The sequence below is a fragment of the Sminthopsis crassicaudata genome, chromosome 6 (assembly GCF_048593235.1).
Source record: "Sminthopsis crassicaudata isolate SCR6 chromosome 6, ASM4859323v1, whole genome shotgun sequence".
Lineage (NCBI taxonomy): Eukaryota > Metazoa > Chordata > Mammalia > Dasyuromorphia > Dasyuridae > Sminthopsis > Sminthopsis crassicaudata.
The window spans coordinates 236,150,738-236,161,264 of record NC_133622.1 but is presented as its reverse complement, the minus strand read 5'-3'; the positions used below and the strand labels follow the sequence as shown (position 1 = coordinate 236,161,264).

Genomic DNA, 10,527 nt, shown 5'->3' with positions numbered 1-10,527 from the left:
ACAGTAGGTGCTTAATAAATGTTTATTGACTGATTAATCTTCTCGGACCAGAGGAGGCTTCAAAGAAAATCCGTTTGATGACTGCCTCTCACTGAGGATTTCCGTTGCCCCAGAGCAGATTTTCCCATTGGGCATTCTTGCTTCCATCTATCCACTGCCAACCGTTGCCCCCTGGGTGTCAGTCAGTGGGGGGAGATGGAGAGGAGGCGGCTGGGGAAGGGAGCCGGCCATCCCGGGCCTGCAGAAAGGAGGGATGGAGGCAGGGCCGATTTCCTGGGGGCAGCCCTGCCTGGAGGAGGGAAGCTGGGGAGCCTCAGGGGGAGCTTGGCAGGTCCCAGCGCTCGGGGGTAGGAGGGAAGTTTCTTATTTCTCCTGTCCCGACTTCCCTCTTTGATTTATAACACCATGAAATGCTCTGTCCTCTTCTTCTTTCCTCACTGTCCCTCAGGGCCCTCGGAGAGCGCGGGGACACGGCCCCGGGGCCCGCGACTTCCAAGGGGTCGCCCCCCCCTCTCTCTGGCCCTCAAACGCTGGCCTCCCGGGCAGGAAACAGGGAGGTGAGTGTGGGGGAGGGCGGGGGAGGGGAAGGAGACGTGAGACTTTCCCGAGTGGGAGCGGGATCCTCCGGCGCCCGAGCTGGGGGAGCGGGGGAGGGGCTGCTGGATCAGGGAGGGTGTGGCCCGCAGGTGTCCTGGGCCGGGGCCGGCCTCGAGTGGGCCGGAGGGCTCAGGGGCGTCAGAGGGCTTGGCCGCCCCCCCCCCCCCCCCCCCGTGATGGCGGCGAGCTGCGTCTCTTCTGGGAAACGCGGCTCTGTGGGAGCCGGCCCGCGGTGGGGTCGGGGGGAGGTCACGGGCCGGACCGGGAGCAGAATGGCTTCCCGCGCGTCCGGGGCGCCGGACGGGGCTCCAGGCCCGGGGGCGGGGCACAGGGGCCCGGCCGGAGAGGGCCGCGGCCACCGCGGGGTCTCCGGCGCGCATTACCCGGCGGCCGCAGCCTCCTGGGGCAATTGTTCTGTTGGCGTTTTGCAATGGGCCGGGCCGGGCTGGGTGGGGGAGGAGGGAGAACACACTTCCTGTGGTAACTGCGTGCTTCCTGTTTTCTCAGGCGGCCACCCGGCTGATTTGGAAACAGGGACAGCTGCTGGGGGGTGGGGGGGCGGGGAGGGGGTGCTGAGCACCTCCGGGGGGCTGGACTGAGGCAGGAGCCTCGGGCCCACTCGGAGGGGCCGCTCTCCGCCCTCCGCCCCCCGGCTGGAGGACTTCCAAAGTGAGGCAGGCCCCCCTCCCTCATCTTACACCCCGGGGAAACTGAGGCCCGCACCCGTGCAGGCTTTGGACCCCACAGTACAGCCATGAACCCAGCCGGGGCCTCTGAGGCTTCGATCCCGGAGGGGCCCAGGGTGCCACGGGGCGGAGCGGCATCTCATCCTGGGGGAGGGGGTCAGGCTGGCCCCTTCGAAGGAACTCGAGGAGAATGGGGTGGGGGTGGGGGGAATCCGTGCAGGAAGGGGTGCAGCGGAACGAGGGGCCTCAGTTTGCACCTCTGTAAAATGGAGATGAGGGAGAACAATGTGCTGGGAGCTCTCCTTCAGCTCCGTGGCCTGGCGGGAGTCCTGAAGGACGGGAGAACTTGGGTGGGATGGTAAACAGTGAAAAGGATCCTGGACTGGGTGCCGGGAACCGAGTTCGAATCCTAGCTCTGCTCCTTCCTATATGGGCTTGGGCCACTTTCCTCATCCGATTAACTAAGGGGTGGGAGGTGGACCCAGAGCCCAGGGAGGGGTAACAGCTTGAGCAAAGGGACCAGAGGTGGAATTATGCTTTTAGAACCACCCTTTAGAACAGGAAAGGTGAAATGAGAAAGCCCAGGAGTGAGAGCAGCTGGGGCCGGAGCTCTGCCCCCGCTGGTTCCCGAGCCTCACAGTGGCTTCTCCCAGAGCTTGTGCCCTGTCTGGAGGCAGGACCCTCTCTGATAGGATGGCCTGGCTCTGGGCACGCTGCGGCCATGGGGGAGGGAGGCTGGCCCAGGAGAGGGCAGCGGGAGCTCAGATTGGGAGCCTTAGGGGCTCTCACCCTGAGGATTATCCCAGAAATCTTAAGGAAAGCCATGGGGATGACTCACTTCTGGGTCACAAGACTTGTGGGACCCGAAGGGACCTTTGAGATCATCCCCACAAACCTTCCTTGTATCAGTGAGCAACGTAAGACCCCCAAGGGCAGGTAACTTGTCTAAAATCACACAGGAATTGGGGAAGGGGCTTGGTGGGATCTGAACCCTCTTCCCATAATCCTTCTTCCTCTGCTTAGAGGCTTTGCCAGTGAGCTGGGAGCTGGGCCATAGGCCCAGTAGCTTAGATGTAGAACTGGAAGGGGCCTTGGAGACCTTCTAGCTCAACCCAATCTCGTTTTACAGATGGGGAAACTGAGACCCAGGGAAGTGAAGTCTGTCCAAGGTCAGACAGCTGCTAAGCTGGCAGAGCACGGATTCACACCCAGAACCCGGGAGTGCTCCAGTAGGATTCCTGCTGTGACTCAAGAGCCCAAAGTGCCAGCTCTACCACGAGTCAGCGTTTGTGGGATTTTGCTGGTAGAGGCCCATCTATTGACCTACACTGATTTTTTAAATGTTAGTAGTCCTGGGAGGAGTGGAAACCCGAAAACCCCAGGGGAAGGAACTTACTGGTTCATTTGGGGGTGGCTCTTCTCCAGGTGAGAGCACTGGGGGCCAGTGACAAAGAAGAGGATTTTGGTGAGAGACCCCACCTTCCTAAGGGGTCTGTTCTCTGATGGAATAAGGAATTCCTGAGTTCCTAAGCACAGTGACCTAAAAATGGGCCCAGCTTTATGTTTGGGGGTATTTCAGATCTAGAAATCCCCCAAGAACCTCTGGGGGAAAATGTCACAGTAGCTTTCCCAGTGAGCAAAGAGGGAGATGTGGCTGTGGCACTCAGATGGGGCCCAGTCCAAAGGCTCCAGGCCCCTCATTTTGGGGATACCTTGCTGGGCCAGAGATGATGGGAGAGATGCCCTGGTCAGTGAGGAAGGTCTGGCCTATGAAGTTACTGTGACAGAGTCAGAGGGATTCAGGCAGCCCCCGGGGAGCACAGAGCCCAACCTTTGAGATCCCCCACAGACGGTACGGTTGCAGGATCCTGAAGGCTCCCCGTGTCAGCAGCTTCCAGCAGAAATGAGGTGTCTGGGTCCCCGTGTGTCAGAGAGGCCTGTGGGGCCCGGAGCAGTGTGGATGGCTTGCCTACCCCCAAGCTGCTGAGTTGGCGGCTGTGCAGCTGCTGCACTGAAGGAGAGGGCCTGGTTTATAAATAAGCTTCCAATGTGGAGAGTCATCAAGTTTTTCATCTCTCTGGGCCCAGCTGCAGTTACCTCAGTGACCACAGAGCCTGGTGCTGTCCAGCTTTACCAGACCCAGAACCGGGATCCACCCAGTTTTACCAGGCCCAGAGCCAGATTCCCCTGGCACCCACCAGCCCCAGAACTAGGACTGACCAAGCCCAAGGCTGGGACCTACGGGGACCTCCCAGGCCAGATCTCCTAGGACTGGCCAGATCTAGAGTTGGGACCAACTGGGATCCACCAGGTCAACAACAGGACTGGCTGAGTTGGGATATACTGGGATCTCCCAGACCAAATACTAAAACTGGCCAGGCCCAGAGCTGGGATCAACTGGGATCCACCAGGCCAATGATATGATGGACCAAGCTGGGATCTACTGGGACTCCCAGGCCAATAAAGAGGACTGGCCAGATCTGGAGCTGGGACTGACTGGAATCCGCCAGGTCAACAACAGGACTGGCTGAGTTGGGATCTACTGGGACCTCCTAGACCAAACACTGAAACTGGCCAGGCCCAGAGTTGGGATCAAGTGGGATCCACCAGGCCAATGATATGACAGACCAAGCTGGGATCTATTGGAACTACCAGGCCAAACATTGAGACTGACCAGGCCCAGATCTGGGAGCACCTGGGACCTTCCAGACTAAACACAGACTGACCAGGCCCAGAGCTGGGATGGATAGGGATCCATTAGGTCTGGCTGAATTGGGCTCTACTATGACCTCCCAGACCAATAAAGAGGACTGGACAGATCCAGAGCTGGGATCGACTAGGATCCACCAGATCAACAATAGGACTGGTTGAGTTGAGCTCTACTGGGACCTCCCAGGCCAATAAAGAGACTGGTAAGACCCATCTGGGATCTACTGAGTCCAAACACTGAGACTGACCAGACCCAGATCTGGAAGTTATTGGGACCTCCCAGACCAATGAATAGGACTGACCAGGCCCAGCACTAGGATCTGCTGGGTTGTGTTAGGCCAACAACAGGACTGACCAGGCCCAGCACTGAGATCTGCTGAGATCCAGCAGGCCAGCACCAGGATCTACGGGATCCCCTAGGTGGATAATAGGACCAGCCAGGCCTAGAGTCAAGATCTTCTGGAATCCACCAGTCCAATCTCTAGCTCCAGCCAGGCCAGGGCTTTGACCGATCGGGATCTTGGCTGAAGCCATTTGACTTGGCCCCACTGGGATCATCGCGGCCAGGATTCAGAGAGCTCCATCTCTTCCAGGAGCAGGATCTTAGGGCCCAGAAGAGGAGTCTGGGGTGGAGGTGGGGCAGGACCATCCCACTCTGCTCCAAACCGAGGTGCTATTTAAAAACTGAAACTGGGAGGAGTGACATGAATGTGGCTGGCGGCTTGCCCAGCCCCCTCATCCATCCCCCACCCCCACCTCTGGCCCCTCCATCTCCCCAAGCCTCTTCCCACGGCTTCCTCTTTCCTTCTCCAGCACCCCCTCCCTGCCCCCGTCTTCTGCAGTGTGGTCTCCCCCCCCCATCAGGCCTTTGGGAACAAGTTCTCGATCCTCTGCAGACAATTGGCTCCAGAACCAGAGGGGAGCTGGACTAGGGCGGGGTCCTGGCCCTCACCCCCACAACTCTTAGAGCAAGGATCTTAGGGAATCTCCAGCTTGGTCAAATGCTTGCTCTGGGCTCAGGAGCCATCCTGGGCAGCCTCATACTGCCAGGTTAGGGATGGGTCTGGTGCCCCCAGAGCCCTCCTTCCTCCAACTTTCTAAGGCCAGTGCTCTCAACTCCCCTCTTGTTTGGTGAGCTCTCCTGAAGAAAAACCCCTAAAGGGAGCTGGGAGATTATTAGGAATCCCTTTCTCAGCCTCAGTTTCCTCCCTTGTAAAAGAGAGATAAAAGCATTTGTCCCCCTCTACTTCACAGAGTTGTCCTGGAGGCTGTAGAATCCCCTAATCTAGAAGGCACTTAGGAAATGGGTCCAAAACAAGGAATCTCAGGATGGGAGAGTTAGAGGCACCTCAGAGCCATCAAGGCCAGCCAGTGCATGAAGGGGTCCCCTCTAGAACGGGCCTGAGAGGTGGGCCCTCAACCTCTCCCTCGGGATGGCCAAGGACACGGAAAGTGAGCTCAGCTGCTTGGGACCCTCTGATTGCTGGGACGCTTTTCCCGACCTTGTAACCCCCTTGAAATTATCCGCATTTTGGCCCTTCCAAGAGACCCCGCTCTCACATTCCCTCACTGCCCCTTCCATTCTCCAGATAAAAGGCACCCACTCCCTGACCTGGGCTTCAAAGCCTCCTCCCTAGACCCAGTTCAAAGCATTGGCCAAAGAAAAACAAAATAATTCCTTCCCAGGGAGAGCTTGTGTTCCCTGGGGGAAAAACAAAATGTATAGAGATAAGGAACCAAATTGTCAAATAAGATAATAGAGGTAAAGTGCTTTGGAAACCTTAAGTGCCAGATAAATGCCAGCTACTGTTAGCTGGGGTAATTTGGTACAATGGTTAGGGCACTGGATTTGGAGTCCTCGAGACTTGGACTCGAATCCTGCCTGACCTTGACCAAGTCTTTTAATTTCCTAGCCCAAATTTCTTCATCTGTAAAATGATACTTATTTCCTACAGTTGTTGGGATGATCAGATGAGATAATTTCCTTAAATCCTAGGCAAAAAAAAGAAAAAAAAAAAATCAGCTTTACAAAGGAGTGAGGGTTGAAAGGGAATGAGGAGCTGAGTCTTGAAGGGAGGCAAGGATCCCAAGAAGAAGAGGAGTAGAGGGAGAGCATCCCGGGAAAAGGGGCAGCCAGCTTTTGCAAAGGTAGGCTCAGGAGGTGGGAGGTTGGGAGCTAAGGGCAGCTCGGCCACTTGGAATGGAAGGTAGAACAGATGAGGGGGCCTAAAGTGAAAGTAGCCTGGAAAAAGAGTTTGGAGCCAGGTGGGTTGTAAACAACCAACAGAGGATGCTATATTTTATTCCAGAGACACTAGGGAGCCATTGAGGCTTCTTGAGCAGGGCACTGGCAAGGGTAGATCTGTGCATTAAGAGGGTCTCGTTGGGAGCTGGGTGGGGGGTGAAGTGTGGAGGAGAGAGTGATGGGGCAGCTGGGATCTGATGTTGAGAGACCTGGGAACATCCTAGAACCCCCCTTCTCCATAGTCCAGTCTACTGGCCCGGACCTTAACCTGCTTCATCTTAAAGAGAAGGAAATTGGGCCCAGAGGTGGGGAGTGGCTTGCGTGAGATCACATAGGAAGTTGCAGAGCCTGGACCCAAGTCCTGGGGTTTTGCTCTCTCTCATTGTCTCTCCCATGTCCCTTTGATTTTCTGGGGCCTTTTATTCCCCAGCGGCCACAACCAAGCCTTAGGACATGTTTTTGTGCCCCAGATTCCTCTGTTAAAGGTAGAGATGGCTCCCTCTGATCCGAGACCCCCCCAACTCAGAAAAGCCCCAAAGCTCTGCCCACTGAAGCGGGCAAGCTTTTCCACGTCCTCCCTGTTGTTCTTTGTGCCCTTCTAGGCACCATGAACAGCACCCTGTAGGACAAATCAGGTTTCCGGATCCCAAACTGGGCCTCTCTCCCCCCCATCTTGGGCTGTCCAGCTTCCCAGGGAAGTGCTGCCTTTTGACAACAGCTCTCTCTAGCAGGAAGAACAGATTTGTGGGTTAGAGGTCCTGGTTTTGAATCCGGTTCTGCTCCCTACTAGGCCTGTGGCTAAATCATCTCTGCTGTACAGTGGGCACTTGGACCCAGCTTCTAAGGTTCCTCCCAGCTCTGTATCCCATGAGTCTGTGAGTCAAAGTCTTGTTCTAAAGAACTTGTTCTAAAGCCCCACAGAATTTGGGGCTCAGCCCTAGAAGGGAAGAGACTCCCCCAGCACACCTGAAGACGGTCTATCTAACTGACCAGGAGTGGAAGGAAGGGAGTGGTGCAGTAAAATGGATGTCTCCAAGGAGGAAAGCTCTGGGTTGGGGTGAGACCTTGGCAGAATCATTTGGAGGGGACCGACGAAGGTCAAGAGGGAACCGTTCTAGCCCCCCTGGACTAGGTCTGGCCCTCGGGCCTTCCAAGACTGTCTCCCCCTCCCCGTTCCCCCTTGAGGTTTTTCCCTCTCCCTCAGGGCTACCCCTCCTCCTCCTCAGGCTGTGGCCTGACCATCAGGCCCTTGGGTGCTGGTCGGCCTCCTTGGGATAGAGCCAGAAGCTTATAAATAAGCTGCTGCAAGGCCCAAGCAGGCGTCTGCTCCGCTCCGGCCCCCACTGTCCCCCACTCCGAAAAGCACCGTTTCCCTTTTCTGGGTGACCACATGCCATGCACAGGGAATTTCCAGTACTGAGTGGAGCCTCTGATTCACTCTGGCCCCAGAGACAGTTAACTCCTTCTGGGAACCAGGCTGGCTCAAGGCACACATTCACCACTGGCCTCAACGGGCGCCATTCCCTCCCCACCTTCACCCCCAGCCCACTGGGGCATTGGGGCCTCCCACGCGGCCGTCTCTCAGGACTCCCCTGTCCCCTTCCCAATACTCCCACCTACCCACCCCCTTTCTTGGCTTTCTCTCATACAGGGCTCTCCCCACAGGCCTCCTACTTTCCACCCCTTGGTTCTATCTGCTCCAACTCAAGCTGGGAGGTGGGAGCGTTCTGTGGGGAGAGGATGGAAGGGGGAGCTTAAAAGGGAATAAAGCTGAAGGGAAGTGGATGAATGCAAAGTGGAGACATCTAGAAGGAAAAAACCCACTTTGTTTCTCCATTCTCCATTTTCCTTTTTGTCCCACAGAGAGTGTCTAATGACTCTCAGGAGGGGAATTAAGACCATTCCCTGTTCCTTGTCCACACTTCCCAGAGAGCAGAAGGAGAAATCCCTGAAAAGTCAGAGAAGGCAAGCCGATGGGATGGGGGAAGTGTGTGTGTGTGGGGGAGTTTAAAGTTGTAGGGTCATCAACCATAGTCATAGTCATTAAGGACTGAAGGTTCTGAGCTAGAAGGGCCCTTAGGTCCTTTTGGAGACAAGGAAAATAAGGGCCAGAGAAGGGATTTGTCCAACATGGCAGAGGTAAGGGTAGAGTCAGACTTTAAACTCGGGTTTTATGATTTCAAATATATCCTCCTTTCTCCTGGCTCAAGTCTCCAGAGGGCAGGAGCCCCTACGATGGGACTGATTAATAAGCTTCTTGAAAGGGAGAGGGAAGGAGCTTCTTCTTTGTTTTGTTTTTCATTTTTGGGGGTTCTGGGGGCATTCCTCCAGCACCCAGCCCAGTGCCCGGCATATTTTAGGTGCTTAATAAATGCTTGTTGCAGCATATGGGGATTAAGGTAAAATCATTATTTACGATATAGTCGCAATTGTGATTGAGGAGACACTAGAGCCCTAGAGAGGGAAATGGGGACGCAGGGTGGGAGGGCTTGGACATTCTTTGTTAAGACAATTCCAATGGACTCAGAACGAAAATTGCCATCCACATCCAGAGAGAGAACTATGGAGGCTGACTATGGGTGGAAGTGAGGGTTGTCACCTTTTTTTGTTTGTTTTCTCCCCTTTGGTCTGATTTTTCTTGTACAACATAGCAATTATGTTTGAAAGAATTGCATGTATTTAACCTAGGAAAAAAAATTCTTTGTTATATGGAAGAGAAGAAGGGAGGCTGAAGGCAAACAAAGAATATCAATAAAAGTTTACTTTTAAAAAGAAGAGACGAGATGTTGGAGGAATAAAGAGCAAGAAAAGGAGTTCAGACTTTGAGATGGAATACGGAATGGAGGGAGGGGGTGAGGGTTACGGAACAGTTTCCGAACGGGTGAGAGATGGGCCAGGGGACTTCTTGGCAAGCACAGGCCTTGCCCCCTTCCCCTCCGCAAGGGGATACCGCTCAGTCGCGGTGAGTGGGAGGAAGTCACCACAGGCCTGGGTGGGTTTGAGGTACAAAAGGCTGAGTGATGTGGCCAGGAGGTGAGCTCCCCAGCAGGAGAAGGCTGTGGCCAAGGAGAAAGAAGCTGGATGGGGAGGGAGGATGGAGGGAAGGTGGAAGGGTTTGGAACATGGACCGAGGTCAGGAATGTCAGGGTCCTCAAGTGATCTGGGAGGGAATGGCCAAGAGTGGGGAGAGATGACGTGTCCCATGGGGCTGGAGGATGGAGGGCTCTGCAGGGCACAGCTTGTCCCAGGCGAGGACCCAAGGAGCCTCTCGAAATGTCTCAACAGCTAGAGGAAGTTGCGAGAGGACTGCTCTGAAGCAGCCTATGGTAAACTTTTCCAGTCTAAAGCACGAGTTACCTCCACCGTCCCCTCCTCTTGGTACAAGTCCTGGGGGAGGGGAGCTCTAGCCTGGCTCCCCTTCCTCCCCCAGGCCCCCAGGTGGGTCTTCTCATGGGAGGGGGTGGGGTGGGGTGAGGGCCAAGGAGCCCAAGAGCTGGGGCTGGACTCGGCCGGGCTGCAAGAGCACCCACCCTACACTTCCTGTTGCCAGACAGCCCCAGGATTGCATTAGAGCTGCTGGCTCCTGCCACCCTCCTCCAGACACAAAGCTCAGAAGGAACAACAAGGCTGCTGAGGGGGCGAAGAAGAGCCGGAGCCCTCCATCCCAGCCTCCAGAACCCGGGGCCACATGTCCCGTGACGTCCAGCCCTTCCCTCGCCTCTGCACAGCCTGTGCCCAAAGCTGGGCGGCCCTTCGAGTCCTTAGAAACCCCCCAGCTCAGAATTTGCCTCTGCCAGACAAGGGCCCACAGGGTCAGGGGATCCAGCTCTCCTTAGGGTCCCCCTCAAGTTGCCATTCCTGATTATCCATATTCCTTAGAGCCCCATCGCTGGCCTGTTGCGTTCTATCCATTTTCATTGACGCCCGTGGCCATGTTTCTTCACCTCAGGAGAATATAGACTCCTCGAAGGACAGGACTGTTGGGTTTCATGTGGTCCTTGTGTTCCCAGAGCCTCACAGTGGCTGGAATACATAAGGCAATTAATAAATGGAAAATCCCTGTCTGGCCCTCAGTATCTTCATCTATCAAAACAAAAGGATTTTCATGTCATGGATTCCTTTGGCAGTTTGGTGACCCCTTCTCAGAACAATGTTTTTAAAGCCATAAGCTCAAATATATAAGATTATGAAGAAGAGCAATTATATTGAAATACACCTATCTAATTACGGGGTGTCCCAATAGTCTTTGTGCCATTCGAAGTGATTAGAACTGGTATTTAAAAGCTTGTT

At 55.3% G+C, this 10,527-nt stretch overlaps 1 long non-coding RNA gene across 1 annotated transcript; it reads left to right on the top strand.

Moving 5' to 3' along the window:
* Nucleotides 1–237: 237 nt before the first annotated feature.
* Nucleotides 238–10,527, top strand: LOC141545512 (uncharacterized). Its single transcript, XR_012483042.1, has 3 exons — nucleotides 238–557; nucleotides 2,413–9,675; nucleotides 9,788–10,527. It is a non-coding gene; the product is annotated as an uncharacterized LOC141545512 (long non-coding RNA).